General features: G+C 38.3%; 1 protein-coding gene and 1 pseudogene across 1 annotated transcript in view; one reads left to right on the top strand and one right to left on the bottom strand.

Annotated features, from left to right (window-relative positions):
- The window catches only part of EPHA6 (EPH receptor A6), an 862386-nt gene that overhangs the window by 750551 nt on the left and 84480 nt on the right, over nucleotides 1-27355 (top strand). The gene's annotated exons all lie outside the window — the stretch shown is intronic.
- On the bottom strand, nucleotides 302-3785 carry LOC138171149 (HMG domain-containing protein 3-like; annotated as a pseudogene).

The following is a 27355-nucleotide window of genomic DNA, read 5'->3' as shown; positions in this document are numbered from 1 at the left end:
CCGCCTTTCAGTGAGAGAGGCCATTTGCCTTTGACTGCTTGTGATGAGGGGGGGAGGGGGCGGCGCGCGGGGCAGCGTGGGCGGCTTCTTGCCTGCCCTGAGAACAGAAGGAAGCACATGGCCCTTTAGTCATCACAAGCAGTCAAAGGCAAATGGCCTCTCTCACTGAAAGGCGGAGGGGAGTCACTGCCAGCCCACTGGATGTATCTGCCTGGGGGTACCCCCCAACTTGGCTTGAGACAGAAGGAGCAGAGCCTTCAGGGATTGGCCTGGCTTACTCCGAAGCCTCCCTCTCCTCCCCCTAAGAATCCAAATCTTCTTTAATCTCAGTCCTGATCTGTGCCACCCCTAAGCGATAGAGAGCATCTCGGATCACCACCTCTCCTGGCTGGCAGCTCTGTACAATGACCTGAATTTGCCGGTTGACAGTCTCTCGGCTGGTGAGGAAGTCTCTGAGGCGGTTGTAGAGGTAATAATGAGTGGCACTGTCAAGGTGACAGGTCGCTGGCGAATGCTGCTTGTCTTGCTGTCTGCAATAGCAGTGAGGACAGCTTCATAGGGTTCCAGTTCTCGGCACAGGGAGAGCAAGTGGTGCCTGGAGCTGGGGTCACTGGGATTTTTTGGGTCTGTTCCAGTGTGGACAATGAGCCGAGTGGTGGTTTTAGTGACTGGGTGCTGGACTGAGTGCTCAGCTACTGTCATATCTACAGTGTAATGTCGGTCCAAAAGTTCTGGGCAGGACATGTATGTGGGCGGCTCTGTGGGGCTGGAGAAGCAGCCCTGCCTACTTCCCCACATCTGGCTGGTCAGTTCTGGGTAGCACAAGTCAGACACTGGTGTGGCCAGATCCACTACATAGACTGGAGGCCAATGGCGGGAGGAGGTGAACAGGTCCACGCGGTCACAAGCACTTTCCCCTCGAAGCAGGGACTTGGAGACACATATCACCTGGTGGGGACACACCTTGTAGATTTTGCCCCCAGTAAGGTGGGACGGAGGTTGTCTAGCTCCTCCCCCATTCTGTATAGATTCATAGAGAGCCAATAATGGGTAACAGAGCTGATCCCTCTTTTCCTCTGCCGTCCAGGGGATACCACATAGCCCCAGAAGGTGCTGCAGCTGATCTTTGCTATTGGAGCCAATCTCTTCCAGCTTTAAAGTGCCTTCCTGAAGCAGCCCACTGGGGAGCTGCCTTTAGCAGGAACTGACTGGAATTCCAGGTTCTGTCCTTCTCAGTGTTGACAACCACAGGTCCTCTCATCAATGGTGGGAAGAAGGGGGCAATGACAGAGGCATCAAATTTGGTGATAGGGATGCTGGCAGGGAAGGCCATCTGTTCAACCACCTCAGTCTCCATTGTGGACCAGAAATCTGCTACATTCACCTCGCTGGAGCCCAGGAACTCTGGCCCAGTGAACTCCACATTTTTCAAAGCCAAAACATTGTCTTCATTCCTCTGGGCCATGTCTACCTTCGGAGTCACCCCACATACACCACAGATCATGTTGCATTTTTGCACAGTGAGGCATTCAAATGCCCAGTAGACGCTGCCCAGCAGCTCCTGGAGCTGGCTCCATTCTTCAAAACCCAGTGTTTTCTCTGTCTGTTCTTGGACTGATTCCAGGACACTGCTGATGGCCACCTTAGGATCCTCTCCCAGTCTGATGTAATTTCTGATTGCAAAGAGCAAATCCAAACTCGCCAACAGTTTGTTCCCCACATTAAAGAGACCTGTGTAGATGTCTGTGAAGCTGTGTAAGGCCAGACAGTGTGGATTCAGACACATTTTCATCTGGGCAGTAACCAGCTGTAATCGGTTTGCTGTCAGTAACCAACATTCTTGTGGTCCAGCCAAGGAGTTTTGTCCCCCTTTGAATAATGGGCTGCTACAGAGGCTGCACTGCGTGGATGCTCATTGCTGAATTGCTCCCTACATACCTGCTGTTTGTAAAGATATATTTATTTCATCCATACTTACAATTTCTTCATCCTCATGGGTAATTTATATGGGGGGAGCAGGGTATTAGTACATTCATAAAGGATTCTTAAAATCAAAATAAGGGATATATTGATTATATGAAAATGGATATATTTAAATAGAATAACTGTACAATAAAACAGATATGGGCCAGTACTAACACCAATGCTGTATTAAGAAAATGATAAAGCCTAGATAATTAAGGGGTGATACATTTTATTGGAAATAGTAGCTTTGTCAACTATAATGGAAGCATATTAGCAATGCGGCATTTCATTGCTAAGGGCCTGGAAACTGCCTTCCAAGCAAGTGCACATGATTGTTTCTATTCTGACTATACATCTAAATGATTTTAATAATGCTACATTTAGGGGAGGCCAGGTAGCACAGCGAGTAAGAGCACCGGCTCCAGTGTTGAGAAGACCTGGAGATCGAATCCCAGGCTCAGACACTTAGCACCCACCCAGAAACACCTGGCCGTGTAACCTTGAGCAAGTTACTTAACCCCAATTGCTTAGGGGCGGCCAAGTGGCTCAGCAAGTAAGTGCACCGGATCCAGTGTCAGGATGACCTGGATCAAATCCGGGCTCAGATACTCAGCACCACATCCAGAAATAACTGGCCGTGTAACCTTGAGCAAGTTACTTAACCCCAATTGCTAAAAATAATAATAATAATAATGCTACATTTATTTACACCTGCTCTCCATGCTAAATCTTCCTAATATATTAAAGCAATTAAGACTTCTCCATTTTAACTATTTCTTACTTTCTATTTAAACACAACTAAAGTTTTTCAAAAAGCATTTTGGAGCTTCTCATTGCTTTAAACTCCAAGTAACTTTCCCATTTGGGGCCATACAGAAATTTAGTTAAACATAATTTAATTTATTAAGTCTATCCATAATGTTTATTCTGAAATTACAGAAGTTGAAAATGAATGTTTCTTCTAGATATTAGAGGCCTCTACACTTCCCTGCTTATTCAATGAAGAGAAATGATGATGCAATTGAAAGAAATCAGAAGGCACAATTATGGAACTTAAATTTGAGCTTAGAAAAGCACAATACAATGAACTCTACTTATCAGTACAACCTTAGATGATGATGATTTGAGTCTGTTAGTTGGATGACTTAATTAAGAGGAAATTTAGTAACTAGATGCTTAAATGGATATTGTTTTTCAGCTTTATGCAGTTATCTGAAATAGGTGTCTAATAGAGCAGCATCATTAGCAGTAACCCAGCCCCTGGCTCCTGGGACTTCCCAATAGAATCCCACAAACCTCAGACTTTATAGGAAAAACTCTGCACTACAAATTCCATATTAACATGAATGCTATTTGTAATTTTTTGTTTAGTCATTTCCAGTTGTGTCCAATTTTTTTTATCTCTTTTGGGGTTTTCTTGGCAAAGATACTGGAGTGGTTTGCCATTTCCTTCTCCAATCTCATTTTACATATGGGGAAACTGAGGCTAACAGAGTTAAGTGACTTGCCCTTGGTCACACAACTAGTAAATGTCTAAGGCTGTAATTGAAGTCAGGTCTTCCTGACTCCAGACCCAGTGCTCTATCCACTATGCCACCAAACTGCTTTGTGTAAAGGCAATATTTAATGGCAAGGCAGTCTGGTTTAGATCTTACCTGTGTTGTTATCCTTATAACGCAAGCAGCCCTTCCAATGAAGCACTAAATCCTCTGAACTTTTAAATTCTCAAACCTAAAATACTAGAGGTCATCCAAAGATCTACCATATTTAGTTGGAACTCCTTTTATCGTATTCCTACCTTTCACCAAGTACAGTTCCATGATTACTGCATCTCAGATGAGAATCTGTGAAACTCATCACAGATTGCCAACATGCTTGCAGCTATAAATATGCAAACATTGCACACACATGCACACAGATACACAGAGACACACACACTCACACACATACAAACATACATACACAATTTGCACTTGGCAGTGGTCTTGAAGTCAAGAAACCTGGATTTGAGTCTTCTACCTTAAGCAAATCCATTGACCTCTCCAGGCCTCATTTTTCCTATCCATAGATTAGACTAGATTACCTCTAAGATCCCTGGCAACTCTTAACATTGTAATTCTTTAAGAAAAGAAACACTTTAAAACAAAGTTAACTTTTAAAAAATAAATAAAAATAACAACCCTTTAAAACACAGTCAAACTCTGTTCTCCAATAAACATAAACAAAAGACCCTTATTTTGAACCATTGACTGAAACCCCTGGCCTGAGGCAGAACACAAAATTCACATGATGAAAGAAACAGGGCAGATAACCCATAATGGCAGAATATCTTTCAGTGCTTTGGGTCTTGCCAGACAGTTCTATGAAAGGGCACCCTTGATTCAATGTAAACAGATCAGTAACTAGGTTAGGACAACTGGGGATCTGTGAAAGGAATGGAGGAATTATTCCTAAGGGATGCATGGGGATATCTGAAAGGTCCCTGGTTCCATTTGTACTACTCTAAAAATGAAGGCGTGATGATGGTAAATTCTCACAGTGGGACAATCCTGTGAATGGATAGAGTGGGTGACCGCACAGTAAGCATAGCTTCCTACTCGAGCAAGAACTGAATGAGTACATAATGAGGTCTTAGTATTGTATAGTATATCTTAATGTTTGAAACATCCCAATACTTTTGTCCATTGAGAGGTAATGTGTTATAGTGGACAGACAGACAGATGTTCTTAAAGACAGGAAAACTTGGATTTAAGCCCTTACTCTGACATATATTAATTGTGTGACCATGGAGAAGTCCCTTAACCTTTAAATGTTCCAAACAACTCTTAAGACTACAAGTTATAGTTAGTTGGCAATCTACATGGTGAGAATTTCCACAATGGGACCTCTCTATATTGATGAAATCACGGGTCTGGACATACACACACATACACATACAAGCACATTGGTATATTATATATGTATATATCTACACATACATATATGTATTGTGCATATATACATATATGCACAATATACATATACATGTATAAATATATGTGTATGCATATAACCAAAAAATGTGGTTGAGTCCAGGAAAACAGAGTCGTGGCTTAATGAGGTATTTCTAGAATACATAAGACCTGTCCACCCATGAAATCATGTTCACTTTCTTTACTACACCATCTACTTACTGTCATAAAGTATACAGACAACACCTCCACTTCCATACAACATTTTTAACAGTGCTTAGCAAGAAGCATCTCAATTTCCTCTGTAGTCTGTGATTCTATAATACTCATCCCAAAAAGCTTTTTTTTTCAGAAGTAACAATCACCCTATTAAATTTTGGATATAATAATTTGTGTTCAATAGAGAATGCATTTAATTCAACAATACGTTTTCTAGGAATGTGGGTGATAATAAAGAAGCCTACCATGTACCAAGTACATACCATGATTGTTATTTTTTGCAGTGAAGGACATTGAAAAAAACTCTCACAGAGCTCATTTTCCCCTTCATCTGTCATCTGTATACTCTGTGGACAGCATTTATATCATTGTCCTTTTGTTCAAAACAAAACACTTTCTCCAATGCTATGAGGAATTGGCCCATATGAATTTTTAAACACAAAGATGACCCTACCTAGTTACATTCAAAATGCAGAAAACATAGCAACTTGCTAACTATATTTTGAAGCTAATCAGAAAAACAATAAATAGCTTTCTTTAGAGCTCTTTTTGTCATTTTTGTAAATTCTTATAAAAGAGAAACTTGATAGAATGTTTCTCTGTCTCTGCCATCTTTAGTAAATGCAGAAATTTTCAGTTAAAAGCGTAGTTTGATGATGCGGCAATTAGCAAAGTCACTTCTTTTTTTAAGGAAGTTTTTTAATATTTTAAAAAGAGTATTAAAAATTCAAGCAACTCTCCTGATTGCATATATTTAGTAGTAGTAGTAGTAGTAGTAGTAGTAGTAGTAGTAGTAGTTAGCATTTATATAGCACCTATTATGTTCCAGGAATTGTGTTAAGTTCTTTACAAATATTATCTCATGATCCTCACAACAATTCTGGGAAGTAACTATCATTATCATTATTTTACAGTTGAGAAAACTGAGATAAACAGGGGGTTAAGTGACTTCTCCAAGGTCACACAACAAATAATGCCTGAAGATGGATTTGAACTCAGATATTCCTGAGCCTTCATTGATATTATGCTACAATGAATACTTTATCAAATTTTTTCCACTAAGGAGAAACTTTCCATTCCTGCAACATCTACTGTCTACATCTTCATGATGTTTCCAGAGCAGTTTGCAATATATAGAAATATTCATTTAACAAAGAGAGTTTCTTGTAATCACTGTTAATTGAGGAAAATTCTAGAAAATAAAAAAACATAGAAACCATGCATACAAGTACAGAGGTCATGACTATCATGGCTATAGAAGAGATAACTCAACACCCTCTGAAGTATACAGAATTTTCTTATATTTGGATGACTATGGACCATCATTTCCTAACCAGGTGCTTTCTTGAACTTCATGATCTCCAGAAACTCATTATTCAAAATGAAATTCTTTCTGTAATTCTCAGCTCCTCAACAGTCCCTTCCCTTGGTTTCTCTCTCTCCTTCTGATTGGACAGAGTGAAAGATGGACATTAGAGACCTCTTCATTGATCCTGTACCACAACCTGCACAACGTGGAAGTAGGTAGGGGCCAAAATTTTAAAAAGGTTAAATTTCAGGCTGCCAAAAGTTTTTTAATGGCTTACTTTCCAACTAAAGGTATAATTAATGATTAAACTATTTTGCAAATAAACCCTATATTAAAAAGGGAAATTTCAACTAATATCAATTAATTATGCTTATTACTTAAGATTTTTATCTATCATGGAATCACATTAATGTTAATAAAAAAAACTACTTTGCTAAGCAGTACAAGTTTTAATACATTTTGGTTTTCTTACTCTTTACATTTAGTTAATGGAATGTATTACACTTCTTGTCCAGCCATCAATTTATTGTACTCTGGAATCATGTTTGAAATCAATTTCTTTAGAAATCTGATAACTAATCTTAATAGCTGTAATAGTAATGGAATTTAAAGATCCCCCTGTATTGGCTTGGTTTTTGGATTGATTGTGTAAAAACCCAGAGCTTTTGAATCCCATTTGTGGGATGGACTTGTTGATGTGAAAAGAGAGTGCTGAACTGGGAGGAGCTGGTGATGTAAATTTAGAGAGACACAAGCAAAGAGAGAGGCAGAAGAATTTTTTGGAAGCAGCATCTTGGAGGCAGAGAGAGACTAAGAGGATTGCTGAGAGCCAGTTTGAATTGCCCAGGACTTTTGAGAGCTGCCACCCAGAGCTGCCAAGGACTGAGGAGACATGGCTGTTATGCTGGTATTTTGTCTGTTTTGATGTTGTTTTGCCAGATTTGTCCACCGGTAAAAGACAGTGCTGTTGTTGCAGAGGTTCTGGAACCTTGTTGTTGGTTTAGAGCTCCTGAGACTTGCAGACAGAGAGTGAATTCTGTCTACTGGTGAAGGACAGTGCAGGTGTTGCAGAGGTCCTGGAACCTTGCTGTTGGTTCAGAATCCCTGAAAAAGGATTTTTTTGTTGTATGTTTACAGAAATCCTGGAAGAGGGTTTTGCTAATGTGGACTGTTCTGCAGACAGAGAATGAATTAATGAAGATACTGGCAATGTATCTTGAGGCCTTGCTAAGCTTTGTCTCCCCAGGAACAAAGATTGCTGAGAACTTGCCTCAGGTCAAGATGAAGAAAAGACCTCTCTTTGGGTATCAAATGCTGTGCTTAAGCTTGTTATAACTCTGGGGTAGATTCAGTTGTGATCCAAGGGTGGGGAACTTTTGACTTTTTTGTGCTCTGTGATTGAACAAATGAATGTACTTTACTTATGATTATGAAAATTATCACCATTTGAGAAGGGGGGCTTTGTGTTTGATTAAATGAATGTAATGTCCAGGCATGGAGTAGTATTTAGAAGAGGGATTTTGTGATTGATTAAATGAATATAATGTCCAGGCGTGGGGTAGTACTTGATTGAATTACACTTGGTGAATGCTGTATTTTGAATTATGCTACATTTTGATTTTCTCTGTTCTCAATTTGTCACTGAATACAATGGAGAGCAGCTATGCTGGTATTTTGAACCTTGGGAAGTTGCCTTTGCTTGGCATGAGAGCAGCCTCCTCATTTTCTGAATTTACTTTCTTGAAAGACCATTATTCCCCACTGAGATTTTTCAACAATTTGGACGCTTTAGTTTATTTTTCATTGTGTCCAATTTGCCTGTCAGAATGTTTTAATTCAAAATGGTGGTGACAACTGTATTCCTTCAGAGCATCTCAGGAAAGAACACACAATATTTTGTCACTTGCATAAGTAAACAAGTTATCTATTTATCTATTTATCTCTATGTTCTAATTTGATCTTCCGTTTCTTTTTTGTCACCCATTTTACAAAGTCACCCCCAAAAACTTTAATGTTAGAACCAAAAAATCTCCACAGCAACTGCTCGTATACAAAGAAATAATGAACTGAGTGTTTGACCTTGGAGAGAGCTCCTGACATTCATATAACTTGGAGGGTGGCTGTGCAGCAAGGGAGAGGAAGAAGCCCTCCAGTAGTTGCGGCTCATCGCAAAGCAGGCATTAACTGCATTGGCATGTGGTTTCACTCACTTTGTCCCTGTTCAGTGTCAGTAATGACTGAAAACACAGAGAAAAGATATGACTCTAGCTCCTTTCAGACTAGAGACAGACTGGCCATGGTTGGTTACCACAAGTCATGTGACAAACAGGTGAGAGTGCACACTGGCAACCCACCCACCAAGTTACATAACTGGCACAATAGTGACTAGTGGAAGGCAGGCTAAGTGGGGAATGGACAAAGCACTCATTACAGCTTTACTTCCTTTTATATCTTCTATATTTTTCATGGGGTGGCTAAAATCCTTTGGCAGGCCACAAGCAGCCCATGAGCCATGGGTTGTGCAAGCCAGCTCTGCCACAGAAGGAAGGATCTCTGGGAATAAACCTCATCATTTTCCACTCATTATGTCCAAAAACTTAGTCTTCATCATCAAATCAACTCTGAAACTCTCACCTCTTTAGATCACCTCCCTCCCTGGCTGCAGGATTTTGTAATGCCCCTCCCCTCAAGGGAGGTAACCTCCCTTTTTCAGCTTCTCCCCGTGTCTTGTCTTCCCCGGTTACATTGAGAGCTCCTTGAAGACAGGGACTGTCTTACAACTTTTTGTATTCCCAGTGTTTATCACAATACCCAGCACATAGTAGATGCTGAACAAATGTTTATTGACTCAAACTTAATGCCCTCCAAAGTCCTGAGTAGCTTGGAGTAGCTTATATTTGGGGAATTATGGACCATATATAAACTAACTGTCTTCTGAGGTATTCAGTAGCTTCTTGTATTTGGACCTTTATGAACCATATATTATTCAGTCCACCTCTGAGCTAATGAATACCTTCTTATATTTGGACAGGTTTTTAAGTCATAATTATGAATATCACTTTAGGCCAAGATAGTGGAGTAGAAACAGGACCTCCACGTGGCTCCAGGTCTCACCACCTCTAATTCATGTAAAAGGGTTCTCTGAACAAACTTTGTAGCTACAGAACCCACAAAATGACACAGAGAAGCTAACTTCCCACTGAGGACACCCCAGCAGGCTGGCAGGAATCAGCCAGGACAGGGCTCTGGGAGCCAAGCCCAGGCCCACCCCAAGGTTTTAGCCATGAGGTGGGCCTGACCAGCCACCGGAGGAAAGGACTCCAAATCACCAGCAGCTCTGGCAGTCCAGAATTATCAAGACATAGATACAAAGGACAAAGTATGAGGTCAGTACAGTGTGGACTTTGGGACCCAGTAGCTAGGAGTGCATCGACTTTTGCCCCTTTGGGCGAGAAGCTGCAAAGGGCTGTGGTGCAGCCTCCGCAATGTGGCAGCTTCAACTCCTGGTCTACAGAGTGTAGGGGGACCAAGCGACCAGTCTGAGGGGTATTCGCTCTTGCTTTAACCTTCTTGGATCTGGATTGCTGTCTAGGGTGGAGATCCTGAGGTGTGTGTCCAGCTTGCCAGAGCGTGTGGAGACCTCAGACAGGTCACCCATCTAATACCTCTGGCAGCTGAGAAAACCCCAGCGTTTGGGACAAAAGCTCCCCTGTCTGGTGGCAGAGTCTACTGTGGAAAAAAGCCCAAAAGTCAAGTAATTGAGGGGAAAAATGAGCAGGCAAAGAAGCAAACCAAGCAAAGCAATCCAACATTAGACTCCTATTTTGGGGACAAAAAGGAGCAAAGCATGGAACAGGAGGAAGACAGTGAAGTCACAACTCCTGCACCAAAAGCTTCAAAGGAAAATACAAGCTGGTTACAGGCCATAGAGGACCTTAAGAAGCAGATAAGAGAAGTGGAGAAAAAATTGGGAAGAGAAATGAGAACAATGCAAGAAAATTACGAAACAAGAATCAACAGTCTGGTTGAGGAAAATAACACCTTCAAAAATAGATTAACTCAAATGGCAAAAGAGGCTCAAAAAGGCAATGAGGAGAAGAATGCCTTAAAAAGCTGAATTTGCCAGATGGAAAAAGAATCTAAAAAGCTTACTAAGGAGAATTATTGCTTCAGAATTAGATTGGAGCAAATGGAAGCTAATGACTTTATGAGAAATCAAGATGTTGTTAAATAGATTCAAACAAATGAAAGAAAAGAAGGCAATGTGAAATAACTCATTGGAAAAACCACTGACCCAGAAAATAGATCAAGGAGAGATAATATAAAAATTATTGGACTACCTGAAAGCCATCATCAAAGAAAGAACCTAGAAATCATCCTCCAGGAAGTTCTCAAAGAAAACTGCCCTGATGTTTTAGAACCAGAGGGCAAAATAGTGGTTGAAAGAATCCACTGATCACCTCCTAAAAAGATCCCAAAGAGAAAACTCCTAGGAATTTTATGGCCAGGTTCCAAAATTCCCAGATCAAGGAGAGAATATTACAAGCAGCCAGGGATGATGGAGGGGAGGGCAGGTTGGGGGGTGGGAAGTTAGAAACACACACTTTTGAAAAGGGACAGGGTCAAAGTAGAGAATAGAACAAGTGGGGGGGGCAGGATAGGATGGAGGGAAATATAGTCAGTCTTTCACAATATATCCACTATGAAAATGTTTTGCATAGCTACATGTGTACAGTATATATCGAATTGCCTATATTCCTAGTAAGGGTGGGTTATAAGCAAGGAAAGGGAAGAATCTGGAATTCAAAGTTTTAAAATAAAATGTTTGTGTGTGTGTGTGTGTGTGTGTGTGTGTGTGTGTGTTTTACATGCAACTGGAAAATAAGATATACAGACACTGGAGTATAGAAATCCATCTTGCCCTACTGGAAAGTTGGAGGGGGGATAGGGGAGGATATAGAAGAGAACAAATTGGGGGAGAGGCTATACAGTGGGATCTCTGTTTTGGGGTGGTGGGTAGGGGAAAGATGGGGAGAAAATTTGTAATTGAAAATATTGTGGAAATGAAAGATGTAAACTAAAAATAAACATAGCATTTAATTAAAAAAAGAAATGTGTGACTCAGCACAAATTATCTCACTTCCTTCAGCAATGTAGCCTCTGATGCCGTTCCTTGCACATAGCACTGACAATACTTAATTGAAATTGCCCTCTTCAAAGTTACCAAAGATCTTTTAATTGCCAACTCTGGTGGTCTTTCTAAAATTCTCATCCTTACTACTCTCAACAATATTTGGCACTGTTGACCACAACCTCCTCCTCGATACTTGCTCATTCCTCTTTAGGTTGGCATACACCATCCCTCTTGATTCTCCTCCCTCTGTTTGACTGGTTTTCTGTATTTTTTTATAATAATCATCAATATTCCACTTGCTAAGTGTAGTATTCCCCAAGATTTTGTCCCAGGAACTCTTTTCCACTAGAGTTTATTTTCTCACTTGGTGACTTCCCACAGGTTTAATTATCTTCTTAAAGTAGATTGACTCCCAAATGTAGATATCCAACTCCAATGTCTCTCCTAAGCTCCAGTTCAATGATCATCAATGGGATATTGAACATTTTGAGCTCAATGTACCATGAACATCTCAAATTCGACATATACAAAACAGAATTTATTACCTTCCCCAAAAATCCACTTCTCTTCAGAACTTCCTTACTTTTTTAAGAGAATCACCACTCTTCCAAAGTTTGCAATCTTGCCTGACACTTTGGTTAACTCTCTTCTTTCCCTCATCCCACATATCCATTCACTTGCTAAATCTTTTCATTTCTACCTCCACACTATCTCTTGCATTCATCCTCTTCTCTCAATTCACATGACTGCTATACCAACTCAGTCTTTTATCACCTCTCAGACAATTAATAATAATGGTAGTATTTATACAGAACTTAAAGTTTGCAAAAAAATTTACAAATATTGTCTCATTTGATCTTCAAAACAACCCTGGGAGGTAGGTGCTATTATTATCCCCATTTTAAAGATAAGGAAATTGAGACAGACTGAGAGAGTAAGTGACTTTCCATGGGTAACATAGCTAGTAAATGTGTGAGGTAAGATTTGAATTCAGGTCTTCCTGATTACAGGTCCATTATTCTATACACTTGCCACCCAGCTGCTTTTTTATAATAGCCTCCTAATTGGTCTCTTTGCTTTAAGTCTCTTTCTTCTTCATTCTATTCTCCATACATTTATGAAAGTGATTTCCCTGAATTGTGGGTCTTCCCATGTCAGCACCTTACTCAATATATTCCAGAGAATCCCTATTGACTAATGCTATTTCATTTTTATCTCATCCTTTTTATTTTCATTTTTGTGTAAGTTTTATAATGCATATAATTATTAAGTCAACATGCATGTATGTATGCGCAAACTTTTTTTTACTGATAGGGGTACATAGTAAAAAAAAGTTTGGAGACCATTGTCCTATTTTCTAAGAATGTTAGTTGCAAAGAATTACCCCTACATTATTAAAAGGAATTTCTTCATCTAAAAGCTCCTCAGAGCAATGAAATTACTACCTCTATCTTATTACATAAACATTTTTCTTTCAGAACTTGTGATTTCACTGGTGAGAAAACTCCTGCTACCACTGCAAATCAGCAACTGTTAAATTACTAAAATATTAGAGAATTGTCTTGGGTGCTAAAAGGTTAAGGGACTTGCCCAGGGTCACAAAGCCAGTATATGTTAGAGGCTGAATTTCATCCCAAGTCATCATGACTTCAAGGTCAGTTCTCTGTATCCACTATACCATGCCATCTGCCCTATATATGTATATGTGTAGAAAATCCTATTATAATGCATTTTTAAAATGCTGCAGACCACAGGGCAGTTTGTGTAGACATACGTTATTCTAGTTCTCAAGTAGTATTTTCCATGCATGAAGATTTGTTTAAACTTTCCAATGCATCAGAGCTTTTGGTTTCCTTCTCCTGCTGATATGTTTACAGCTGACTCGCGATATCTCTTCTGGCTTTTGTGCCCACATTTGTTTGTAGTGACACATGGCAGCATGACTGTGTGCATAGATAAGCATTCTAAGGTGCTCGCACTGAAATAATTCACAATCGTTGTGAAGAGATTAGTTTGTCACCCTCACCAAACACTAGTTTCCTGGTCTTTGTGTTAGATTCTTTTTGTTTTAGTTTTCTTGCCTTATAGTGGACATTAGCAGTCCCTTTCCTAGCTTGGGTGGTAGATTGTTTCCTTATGACAGTGCAGAAATCTTTCTAACAAATCAAGGTGAAAATAACATGGACAGCTCCATGATGTGCTTTCTCGTAGGGCAGAGTTGTTTATGGATGCTTTCAGGGAACCTTCCTTGTACTTCTGTAAGTGATTTGTGCATCAGGCCTTTGGTACTTTATGGGGCATGAAAGAGACAAATGAAAATCCTTTCATATGTAATATCTCTTCAGATCATATGAGTCCATTTTGCTATTTTAATTACTAACATTATATCTTATCTCCTTTTGGCTTCCTTTTTCTTTGCCTTTTTTTTTTTCATGTATTATATTTTGCCTGGTCCTTAACTATAAAAAAAAAAGCAAACAAAGGGTGGCTAGGTGGCACAGTGAATAGAGCACTGGCCCTAGAGTCAGAAGGACCTGAGTTCAAATTTGACTTCAGACACTTACCACAAAAACTGGCCTGTGACCTTGGTCAAGTCACTTAACCCCTATTGCCCTCAAAAAAAAAAAAGCTTCCCAGTTTTCTTGGAGCGGCTAGGTGGCGCAGTGAGTAAAGCGCTGGCCCTGGAGTCGGGAGGACCCGAGTTCGGTTCCAGCCTGAGACACTTAACACCCACACAAAAATACTAGCCGTGTAACCTTGGGCAAGTTACTCGACCCCAAATTGCCCTCCAAAAGGCAAAAAAAAAAAAATCAAACAAAAAAATCCCTAAAGATAATGTTTTTGCTATATGCCAGCCACTGAATTTTCCCTGATTTATACCATTCTGGGTCTTTCATTCTCCATGACCATCTCTACACGTGAGAGATTGAGTCTATTTTTGCAGAACAATTGAGCACCATGGATGTATTCAGGTGTTCAGAAATCTCTGGCATCTTGCAAGCAATTCATACTGAGAGGCAAAAAAAAAGTTGTCAGAAAACTCAACAATGTGACAAGTTTCTAAGTATATTCTCTTTAGCCTTACTGACTGAAGATATGTACACCTACAGGAAAAGTATCATGAATTATGCTCTTGTACATTTTTATATATGTATGTATGTATATCTTTCTAGAGCAGGGAATGTTCCTTTCATGTAGTCCCTTATACAACAGGTATTCAATAAAAACATGTAGATAATGACTAGGCAAAGATTTCACCTTTGAAGAAAACAAGACAGGAATTTACTCAAGATATTAAAAATATAATGTAGTTTCTTTGCTTTCACAAGGCTCTATGGAATGTGATCATTAGCATTGGTATTTTTCATAGAAATCTTCAATAGAAACCCCCTGTATGTAGTATCTAGTAGTATACCCCTTCTACAGTGTGCTATATGTAATCTTTTCTCCCTTGTTTCTTTTTAAACTTACCAATTTAAATCAAATAATAGCATTCATTTTAACTTATTTTTGTCTAGATATATGATTATTTTGTCTGAGTAGAGTAACTCCCTGTGTGAAACTGCCATCCCTAATGCAAATTATCAACTCATCTCTAAGCTACAGAGTTGCCTTGGGCACTGAAAGGTTAAATGACTTTACCTATGGTCATACAGGTATGTGTGTGTGCATGCTTACAAGCATATATGTATGTGTACTTGTACATGTACATGTATGTGTATATGTATATGTGTGTATATGCATATGATATATATGTGTATATGTACAGTGTATGGATATGTGTATGTATATGTATGTATCAGCTATATACATTTATACATCAGAGGCAGAACTTGAACTTGAAGACCTAGGTATTCCTGATTCCAAGTCTAGCAATCTTATCCCCCATGTCACATTGCCTCTTGTTTCGACCATATTCCATAGAATTATTGGAACTCACCCATTTTTCAATGAGTTTATTTTATTATTTGAAACATTTTGATTTACTTATTAACTACATCTAAAGCTTAGTGTGTTTTTATTTTAAACTTGTCTTACTAAGATTTAGAAAAAATCCATGATCTCACCTATTAAAAGGAGCCATATTAGTATTTTACTGTTCATCTAGCACAATGAAATGAAATTATGAACTTTTAATTTTAATTTCACTCATTTTTAATTTCTTTGTCATTATTTCTCCTTCTGCTTCAAAAGGCATTTGTCTCTGTGAACCCTGGGGTTTTTCTTCCAATTTTTTCCATACAGAATCACTTAAAATGACCAAAAAAATGAAAAAAGGTAATTTTGTACATATTAAATCCACAACAATAGTTATTATATGAAGCTGAATGACTTTGCCAAATGATCTATCTTCAGATAATGGAACCTTAGGAAACCAAATAAAGTTCATTGCATAAATATTTAAAGTTTGGTGTTCCTATTAGAGATGAGTAAAATGCTTTGTGTTCATTTCAGTATCTATGCAGCTCCCAGGAAACAGAGTAAAGCCGACATTATATCTTTCAAGTATATTAGTAAAGATATTTTTAGTACAAAAAAAAAAAGATAGAAGACTAGATAATATCTCTAGTCCCTACTAATTCTCAAAAAAAAAAAGGAGTAATTATTGATCAGAAGCAGAGTAACTATGGCTTAAGCAGGAAGACAAGAAAACAAGAAGGAACAGTCTTATGAAATAACAGAAGAGACTACTAACTGATAACACACTCACTAACTAACCCTCCCCCGCCATCCTTCATGCTTTGGCAAGGTGCACAAACTAACCTACAGGCCTGTAGTTTGGAACTCACTTGTGCTATATCTATCTGTACTTCTGCCCCTCCCCTGGTGTCCTGTTGCAATAAGTAAGGGATGTCAACTCTATCTATCTATGTGAGAAGGAAGAGATAATATTGGAGGGAGGAAGACCCATGATTCTCTCTGCTTAGAGTGACACCTAGGTTAGGGAACCACACAGTAATAGAAATTCTTTCCAGAACAGCCACCTTGCCTTCCCCCAATGCCACAAAAAGAAACAAGAATTGATTCATCCCACCCAGATAGCTAAAGAACAAAAGGGAATTAAGGTAGAAGTCCGGCAGGTGTGATTGTACTGAGCCTAAAGGAAAGGACACTTTGATTCCACCTAAGTCCACTCCTGTCTCCCAAAAGTTGGTTTGGGGCAGGAACTGAGGCTAGTAAAAAGTAAATCCTTCAACATGACAAGATGTTGAGAAAGCCTTGTGTTTCATCCCTGATAATAAAACCACCACTGAAATGGAATGAATCAAGAAAAATCAAAGGTTTTGAGAAGAAAATTCAGTTAAAAATACATAGCATATACATATAAATCAAGAGAGAAGATAATAAAATTAGAAGGGTAGGTGAGTACCAAAACATCCGCAAGATAGCAAATCTTTTAAATAAATGTTGCAAGTCACAAGAAATTGGAGCCCAGTTTCCAAGAGAATATAGAACTTCAAGCAGGATATTCCAAAATGACTCAAGGGAGAAATCAGCATCATGAGAAAATTTACAAAGATGGGGCGGGGGGAGGGGGGTAGGTTGGGGTAGGATGGAGGGAAATATAGTTAGTCTTTCACAACCTAGCTATTATGGAAGTGTTTTGCATGACTACACATGTATAACTGATATTGAATTGCTTGCTTTCTCAATGAGAGTAGGTGGGGAGGGAAGAAGGGAGAGAATTTGGAACTCAAAGTTTTAAAAATAAATGCTAAAAATTGTTTTTATATGCAACCGGGAAATAAGATGTACAGGCAATGGGGTATAGAAATCTTATCTTGCCCTACAAGAAAGTGAACGGAAGGGGCGGCTAGGTGGTGCAGTGAATAGAGCACCAGCCCTGGAGTCAAGAGGACCTGAGTTCAAATCCGGCCTCAGACACAACGCAAAAACTAGCCGTGTGACCTTGGGCAAGTCACTTAACCCCAATTGCCCTTCAAAAAAAAAAAGGCAAAAAAGAAAGTGAAGGGGAAGGTGATGGGGGTAGGGAGTGATAGAGGGGAGGGCAGACTGGGGGAAGGGATAACCAAAATGCACATAATCTTGGGGTGGGGCAGGGGAGAGATGGGGAGAAAATTTAGAACTCAAAACCTTATGGAAATGAATGTTGAAGACTAAAATAAGTAAATTAATTTTGTTTAAAAAAAAGAACCACAATTTGAACTCACAAAAAAATGTTAAATGCTTAAAAAAAAAGAAAGAAAAATTACAAGGGAATAGATAGCAAAATTTGTAGCCTTCATAGCAGAAATTATCAACAGCATAAAAAAATCTTTGTTCCACTAAAGTGAGTCTCTAAGAAAGCAATAGAGAAAAAAAACAGATTGGAAAGTCAAATATGGTAGATTGAAGGACAATCTTGAAGAAAACAAGATGCAGTAATGCTAAAAGACCACATCAGCTCTACAAAAGCAAGCCATCGATTTCAAAGACAGGATTATAGAGACAATTTATAGCTTATCATCCACCTAACAGGTCAAAAACAAACAAAAACAAAAACTCTGAACATCATAATGCAAGAAATAATAGAAAACTGACAAGAACCCAAAACATAAAGAAACAGAGGGGGGAAAAAGGAATCCACAGATCACTTCTCCCCAATGAAGGGGGGAGCTCTATGATGCAAAATCCAAATGACAGATAACCAGTTCTGCAAGCAACTGAGAGAAAGACTTGGAATGACATATTTTTCAAACTTGAATTTAAACATTAATGAAAAAAAACATCGACATTGAGTCAGAGACTAATGTAATAAATGAAAATGATAAACTGAATGAAAACAAAATCAGGTTTTGTCTAGAAATTCAGAGATGACTGTTTTGAGAACTACTTTTTATTAAGAAAGAGCACTGAACTTTCCCACTGAATCTGAAGTCAGTTGACTAGAGTTCAAATCCTAGCTTTACCACAGTCCAGTCCAGCAAGATGTTGTCTATTCTAAAACATCCTTCTGAGGTTCCATACTCTCACTGAGAATCAGGCTCAAATTTCTTTTTACATGCAATATTTATTTAAAGACATCTGTAATCTCTCTGATGTTTTGGTACTCATCTACCCTACACTTTTTTTCCTTATACCTCATTGTTGCTCCATCCATCAATCAACACACATTTATTAATTCACTTACTGTGTACTAGGCCCTGTGATAGGCCCTAAAGATGCAAAGAAAGGACAACAACCACATATTGAAGTATATATAATACATATTTAAAATAAATAGAAGATAATTTGGAGGTGGGGGCAATAATAGCTGGAGAGATTAGGAAAGACTTTAGGGAGAAACTGAGCTGAGTTTTGAAGGAAACAGAAGATTCTAAGAGGAAAAAAGGAGTACATTCCAGGAACAGGGGATAAAAAAATGTAAAAATCACAGATGGGAGATGGAGTGTCATGTGTTAGGGACAAGAAGTAGACCTTAGTAGACCACCAAAGCAGGAAGGAGAATAAAATGTTTAATGAAGTTGGAAAGGTAGATTAGGGCCAGGCTGTGAAGCATTCTAAAAGTAATTCACCTATTCTCTTTGGGTTTCAATTTCTTCATCTTTAAAATGAGAGGGTTAAGCTAGATGAACTCTAGTCCCTTCCAGCTATGATAACTCCAAATGAATCAGCTTTATTAATTTTATATGTTTTGGTTTGGCATGAATTGGAGCTAGAAATAAAATATAGTAAACCAGTTCATACACATGCTAAGATACCATTCCAGGCTTCAGTTTAGGTTTTTCCCTCAAATTTTTCTTTGAAGAAAATCATGTACTTGATTTTTCCACTGTAATGATCCTCCTTCCCAACTTAGCAGGGCAGTTCCTTTGAATCACTGCACTAAAACATCCATTGAAGGAAGAGTTGCAATTTAATGATGATGAGTTTGGAAGGGCCCAAGAAGCATTTCATCTGAGCCTACAGGAAAGAAGTCCTTATGTACAAAATCCCCTTAAATTTTAACTAAGCTTAAGCATTGTTGCCTTCATTCTATGGGAACCCCTTCATGGGTCCATGTATACCAGCAATACCCATTTTTTGCACTGCTTTAAAGTCAGAGTAGAAAAACTGTCACTTTGAGAGCACAGAAAATATTGATGACAGATTCATGTCTCGCCCTTTGGCCAAGCTCCTTTTCAGAGCCTTGTCGAGTGGAGTTTTGTCATAAGAGAGTATAGGACTATAATACAATGACATTCCACCAGCCAGGGGCAAGGTTTCCATGAGGGTCATTCCCATCATGAATTCATTCATTCCCAGGGTAGAGAAATAAATTGCATGTGTGGATTCCATTATCAGAGCCTCTTCGTTTGGTGGATATTTTCGTTCACCCACCTCCTGGAGTCAAATTATACAGTGTTTCCAGGTATGAGCAACCCAAGGAGGTTATTTTCTCCTTGTTTTCTCTATCCTATTACATCAGAAGATCTCTTAATTATTATAGAAACCATTGGTGTTTTAATAAATTAGATCTGTAATTTATGTAAATATTTTCTAAAGGTAAAGTATGAAGAAGCATTTCTCTCATATATAGTTCATTTCTCAGAAACAATCAATATTTGATCAGAGCTTTTAAACAATTGTACAGCCCTAGAGAGTAATTCAAAATCAAGTTTGTTTGTTTGTTTTGTCTGACTCAGACCTTTTTATGGTATATTTGCCATGAAAGCTATAAATCTAAAAAAGGGCCTTTCTCATCCTGAACACCTTAACCCTCCAGCAGGCAAATCCTCAGATAGCTATGGCCTCTCTACTGAATCTTACCACTGCTTTTCTGAATAATTTTGTAAGGCCTGGTAGTAAACATTGAAACGCTTGTGTTTAAGAAACTTACTTGTAATTTAGTAGCATCCCCTGAAAGTAGTGGAAAAGGAGAAAAGGTTTCTTACATCTTACATTCCTTATTTATATTCAGATGATTGCTTCAGTTGCCAGTTACTTCAATTTGTTCTCTGTTGATTTTTTTTTACATTAAAAAAAGCCATGACCAACACCTTCACTGAGATATATACTAATGGTATGTCTTTTAAGTCATAAATTATACCATAGTCCTCTGCCCTTTAGAACTGAGAGACTTTTGCTGTATCTTATTGAGTTCATGCATTGTGTTCCATATATTAATAAAAGCAGCAACAACAGCAAGGATATTTTTAGGGTCTGATCCAGTGTTTAAATTGCGGTTGTGGAAATGACAGAAAAAGTGACATGCTTTGTAGGTAAGTGGCCTTTGTCCAGGCTTTATCGTGGTCTGATGACACAAAAGAGAATACATGAGGAAACTTGCTGTCTGGCTCAGGGAGATTGAGCACCGACAAAATGTTCTGTCCTACATAGACCATAGGGAGCAGCACGGCATCCGCCAGCATGGGTTCCTTATCATTTAAATTAGACAGCTAACAAAAATACAGAACCAAGATATTGGAGGAAGCATGGGGAAGCCAGTAGCTCTCTCAGTGCATCTGTTTAAAGAATAAAGCAATCCGATCAGGAGGTAGAGGGGATAAAAATATGCCTCCTCATTTTCTGAGGGGTAATTACTTGGATTTTTGAGACATACAAAGGCAAAACAGCAAAAGCGAGTGAGGATAAAGGAGCTATGGTTTCTATATTTAGTCTGGTATTTTCTAGGAGGGAAGAAATGACAATTGATCTTTCCTAGGCTGCCCCCTAAAGGCAATGCCCCCTAAAAATTGAAGTCTTAGTACTGTGACAATCTGAGTGAGAAGAATGGAATCTGAGCAGACTGATAGAATTGTAGGCAGTCAAACTGACATTTATTTGCATGAGTCATGTGATCTGATTAGATAGGCACTGAAATAACTGAATGCCACCAGTCACACATGACCTTCAGATTAATGCATAGTAATTGGCTAACCTGAAATGCATTAGATCTATCGTGAATTGGGAATTCTTGCTAATCAGATAACATAACTGGATGTTTTCTAATGGAGTGTAGATAACACCTTTTCATCTGTCCTCAGAAATCAATTCAGTACTGCTGAAACAGACCCTCTTCCACAGGATGGCTCAGGGTGTCATTTTTTTAAGCAGACCGGCACACTTGACTGCAGAAGCCACCTCAGTATTCTGTCAGAGATGTGTTTTAAAATTTTACCAGGGAAAAAAGTCTGCCTTACCCTATTCAGAGCTAAACATTACTTATTGTGTCTGGAGATACTACTCTAGAACTGAGCCTTGCACCTGTTGCCCTCAAACTATCTTTTACTATTTGTTGTGCCTTTGAACTTCATTGCAAACCTAAAGTAAATGAAGTCAGCTTCTTAGGACTGTTTATCTCGGGGCAGTACCATCCGATATGAATGGCATTCCATCAAAACACTTGTTTTTAAGGAAGTCTTGCTGTAATATATCATCAGAATGACAGCCACAGTATAGCACATTACAAAATCATCCCTAGAGCAAAGGTACAAGCAATGATAAATTATGCTAATATGTTGTCATTATGTTATCAACACTCAAGACGATGATTTAGTGAAATACATCATCAGAGAAAGATAATCTGATATCATATCACTAAAAAATGACACCGTTGTAGAAAACCAGGACCATATGCAGTTGATTAATTAAGGTTCAGGAAGAGCCTGGTGCTAGGACTCATGCATAGTGTTATGTGGCATTGACCCATGATGCTGAAAACCAATTAAAGAAAGATGGCTCCAGGAGGTGGGGTACTTAAAAATACTGTCAATTTAAACATCATTGCCATAGGCAACATTGAGTATTAAATATAAACCAAAAGTCATGCTCTGCCCTTTACTCAAATGTGACAGATATTTAGTTCTACATAGTTATCTGCAAGAAGATTAACTACATCTTTGTAACAAATTATCCATCATGAGACTGATGGTTATCCTATTATTCAGCAATCTGAATGTGACACATTGTAGTGATACTGTGCCCAGATGACACTGAGCCATTCAGAAATATAATGGAGTCTTTGTTATTGAGCGGCAGTTAATTTATTTAGAATACAATCTGAGCTCTGCTTGTATATTACCTTGTTTTTGTTTCATGGTTTGCTTTATTACTTTGTTTATGAATGCAGCCATACAAAAATGACACTGGAGGTGAATGATTATGTAAATGAATATCATTGTGTTTTATATATATATATATATATATATATATATATATAATTGTGGTACATATTGTGAACAACATAGAAACAACTCAAAATAACTATCCAGTGATCTGGGATGCAAATAGCAAGGTAGTTTCTAGTCATAGGTAGGGTAGGATTCAAACAATACACATTTGTAATAGACATAGGAGAGAGATGATAAAGACACTCCCCAGGATGCCTAGGCCAGGAAGTAACAATAAAGAGATTAAAGTGGGGAACAGGAATTTTTCTTTAGTTAAGATCAAAGTCCAAGCATTCATTTGGAAAATAAGGACTCCAGTTCCAATGTATTGGTGTGTGGCCATAATAAAAGTTGTTTGTGTCAGGACTTTGATCACTAGAGGTCTGTATAAGACGAGGACCATGCAAATAGGACCTGTCAGGAGTAGGGCAGAGTAATGAGTAGTGCCTAAGGCAAGCCAAGTTAGGAACTACTAATGATAAAGCTTCAGGCTCCTAAAATCCATGAGTTTGGAGAACCAAACTATTCTGTAATAATAATAATCCCCTACAGAGGGAACAAGGGGATCAAGATTGTAATTGTCAATCATGTGCGCCATTATTTCTATTGCTTATGGTTTAATTGCTTGCCTGAGGCTGCAAGCATGGTGAGCAGTTGTAAACAGTGTCCAGATGTAAGTCTAACTTTAGAAGTTCCCAATTTTCTGCTATCCACACTCAGAGAAAGAACTGGGGAGTCCAAATGCATACCCAAACATACTGTTTGCTCTCTCCCTCTCTCTTTTTTTGGTTTTGTGTCATTTCTTCTTTCTCGTGCTTCATCCCATTGGTTCTAATTCTTCTTTACAACATGACTAAGGTGAAAATGTTTGATATGAATATGTATATGTAGAGCCTTTTTACATTGCATGTCATCTTGGGGAGAGGGGAGGGAAGGGAGGTGGAAAAAAATCTAAAACTCAAAAGCTTTGTGGAACTACATTTATAAGCTAAAAATTAATTAATTTTTTTTAAGTTGCCAATTTTCTAAATGGGTAGGGGAAAAAAGCAAACCAGAGAGATATGACAAGAGTCTGGATTTTTCACAATTTAAACCCAAGTCTAAGAGAGTCCAGAGCTTTTTGAACTATTCACATCCTTCAAGGTAAAATATCTTTAAACTTGATAAATATTTCATGTCTATTAATTAATATTTTACTTCATTTGATTTATGTGTGTAATTTCAGGTATGCCTATTTGAGCATATTTCCTCAGATCCTCAGTTAGATAGAGCTAATGCTCTGTATCAGTCATTTCTTCAATCACTGAACATTTAAATTTTTATGGCACTGTGTTCTCAAGAAGATAGATGAAAAGGACATGTGCTTCACCCACGAAATGAGTTAGCAGAAGAAGTAAGACATACAAACATAGGTGCATATACACACACAAACAAATATACAAACTCTACTAAAATTAGAACATGGTAAGTACATAAGGTAGAATCGAAGTTCTAAGCTAAGTGTCACAGTGAATACAGGTCTAGAATCAGGAAGACTCATCTTCCTGAGTTCAAATCTGGTTTCAGCTATTTACTAGCTATGTGACCCTGGGCAAGTCACTTGTCTGTTTGCTTCAGTTTCCTCATCTGTAAAATGAACTGAGGAAAGAAATAGCAAACCACTCCAGTATCTTTGCCAAGAAAACCCAAGTGGGGTAACAAAGAGTTGGAAATGACTATAAATGACTGAACATCAACAACAAAGCTAAAAGAATTCAAAGGAAGGAAAGGATGAGGATCATAGAAGTCTTCATGGAAGAATTTCATCTAAGACTTAAAAGGTAAATAGGATCTTAGTACACTGATATGAAAGAGAAAACAAGGAAGTAAAAGTCATTTATAGGGAATAGCAAACAATTTAATTTAACTGAAATATAACATTTGGGTTTGATCCTATAGGTATGGACAATGTAGTGAAAAGAGCTAAGTTCAAGAACTAATTATTGCTTTCTACCAGCTTCACCTCTAGCATGTGCCCCATCTCCCACACACCAGCCTTTCAGCTTCTGGATCCTCATTCCTGGACTATTGCTACAGTCTCCTGTCTTAAGTCTTTCCCTACTTCAATCCACTCTCTGCTTAGCTACCAAAGTGACTTTCCTAATACACAGTTGTGGTCATGTCACCCCTTACTCAATAAATTTCAACAGCTCTGCTGTTGTTTTCAGGGTCAAAATTAAAATCCTCTGCTGCCATTTAACATCCTCGACAATCCTTTGGATTCTAATTTTACTTATCTCCCATACTCTACAATTTAACTACATTGATTTATGAATACCACCCCCCCTCCCATTTCTGTTCTCTGCACTTTGGCACAGGTTGTCTATCATGCCTCAGTTGCCCTATCCTGATCCCCCTTCCTTACACTACCACTATGCATTTCCTCTGAAATTACGTTCCATACATACATACATATATGTGTGTATGCATGTATGTATATACATATATATACAAACACATACATATCTTGTTTGTACATATTTATTTTGCATGTTGTATCCCTCATTATAATGTGAACTCCTTGAGGGCAGGGAGTGTTTTTAAAAACTTTTGTTTTTGTGTTCCTAGCAGTTAGCAGTTATCTGGTACATAGGAAGCACTATTAAGTGCTATTAAATGCTTGCTAACTGACTGACTGACTAGCTGTGTTACTTTAGGGAAATCAAATCCCTTTTAAGTCTCAATCTTCTCATTTATAAAATGAAAGGACCTTCCAGCATTTTAATAACCTCTAAAATCACTTAATAGCTTAAGTCTTAATAGATAAATCCTAAGTCACTTAAGAGATAAGTCCTAGGAACTATTTAAGGCCTCTGAGCAAAATAATAAAGTGATAAAAGAAATGCCACAGATTGTTTTAACACTGAGATGAAATAATCTCCAAATACCTCTGCTCAGGTCCCATTTGGGATAAATGACCTCTGAGATCCCTTCCAGTCCCAAGATCCTATGATTTTACAAATACATATGTTACCTTAATGTTCCTGTTTCTATCAAAATTCTAGTTTTCCTTTATATTTTGTGGATGTGTCTACAAAACACTCAATCAACTGGAATGTGAAATAGTCAATTAATCAACTGTTTGGAGCTCAATATCAAATACTAGTTTTACTGGTTTACAATTGCCATACTATCTCCCCCATCCATTCTGTCCACATAATCCTTTGTTTCTCCCCAATTTTGCTCTGCTTTTTAAAGATGGTTGAAATCCCAACATTCTCAAAATGTTCTTACCCTCCTTGACCTCTGTATGATGCTTAATAGGTTTAATTCCTTCTGAAAACCCTCCTTTCCCCTTTACCTTTCTGTCTTCTCTTATTTTGTGTATTTCCCCAGTTGCTCTGTCTCTTGAGCCCTTGACCTACTTCTTCAGGGATTTTATCCATTTCCACTGCTTCAATTATAACCTCTATGATAATAGCTACTAAATCTGTATCATCAGCCTACACCATTCTCTTTAGCTCCAATCCTACATTTCTTCCAGATATTCTGCCATAATGCAAATACTCAACCTACACAGATAGCAACTCACTTATATGTTTTTATCCAGTCTATCTTTTTCACTATTCTTCATAAAAGAGCTACCCAATAAGTTGGAGGGTTTCCTCTGTTTTTTTTTTTAATATGTCATAGATGCAAGTGCAGCACTTAGTGTTGACCATCTTTATCCCTTGTTCTTACTTCAGTAATCAAGCCATACCTTTTTTAAGATGCATTTATGTATTTAATGCCACTTCCTACATACACAAGTTTTAATTAACAACTCACATTTCCATAGTATTTTAGGATACGTAAAGCACCTTATTTCCATATAAAGATACACATACAAAAAAGACCCTATGAAATATGTCCTCACTAAATGTCCCAGGGTCACACAACTAGAAAGTGACTGAACCAGGATCTCAACATAAAAACAGCACAGTTTTCACTCTATCATGATACCACATTTGTAGTATATGTTACGCCTACTTATGCCCACACAATGAATCTTCCCATTGTCCTTTATGTTAGCCGCCATCTTGATTGTGCTGAAATCATACTGTTCCATGATTTACTGCCATATGCCATTTTATTACTTCAGGATACTGCATTGGTTCTGTTCTCTCATTGATGTGAGTGCTTCTTTCTCCAGTTGTAAATTCCAGACCATCTATTGCTTATCATCCCACATAATTCTTGGCTATTTCTTTCTCTCTTCAGAAAATCTATCCTCCATCTTCCTATAGGTCTTTTAACATCCCATTGGTCTGAGTATGACTCTTAGGCAGTCTGCTATCCATCATTCTTAGCACATAAACAGCCTCCCTCCTTTTCTGATCACATGTTTCCTTAATGTTGTCTTTTTATGTCACACCTTGTACACTTGGATATATGCCGCCGTTTCCTTATATCTCTCTGATGTATTTCCATTGCACTTTGAGTTGCTCAGACCTCAGATTCTACAAAAGTTGTGGTATACTATGATTCACAGTCATATGATATCCTTAAGGAAATGATGATGTTCAAAAGATGTGTTTGGGTATCAGAAAACAGCTTGGGAACATTGAAAGTACTCTGTAATATCCCCAAATCAAAACAGCCTGCTCTTCTATTACAGCGTTTGATTCTAAGCCCATTTTGCTCTCTATCTGGAGTGCCTACCCAC

This window comes from Petaurus breviceps, unplaced genomic scaffold (assembly GCF_028583685.1).
Source record: "Petaurus breviceps papuanus isolate PSGF00001 unplaced genomic scaffold, PetGlider_PUasm1.0 419, whole genome shotgun sequence".
In the NCBI taxonomy this organism is placed as follows: domain Eukaryota; kingdom Metazoa; phylum Chordata; class Mammalia; order Diprotodontia; family Petauridae; genus Petaurus; species Petaurus breviceps.
This window is presented reverse-complemented; position numbering and strand designations above follow the sequence as displayed.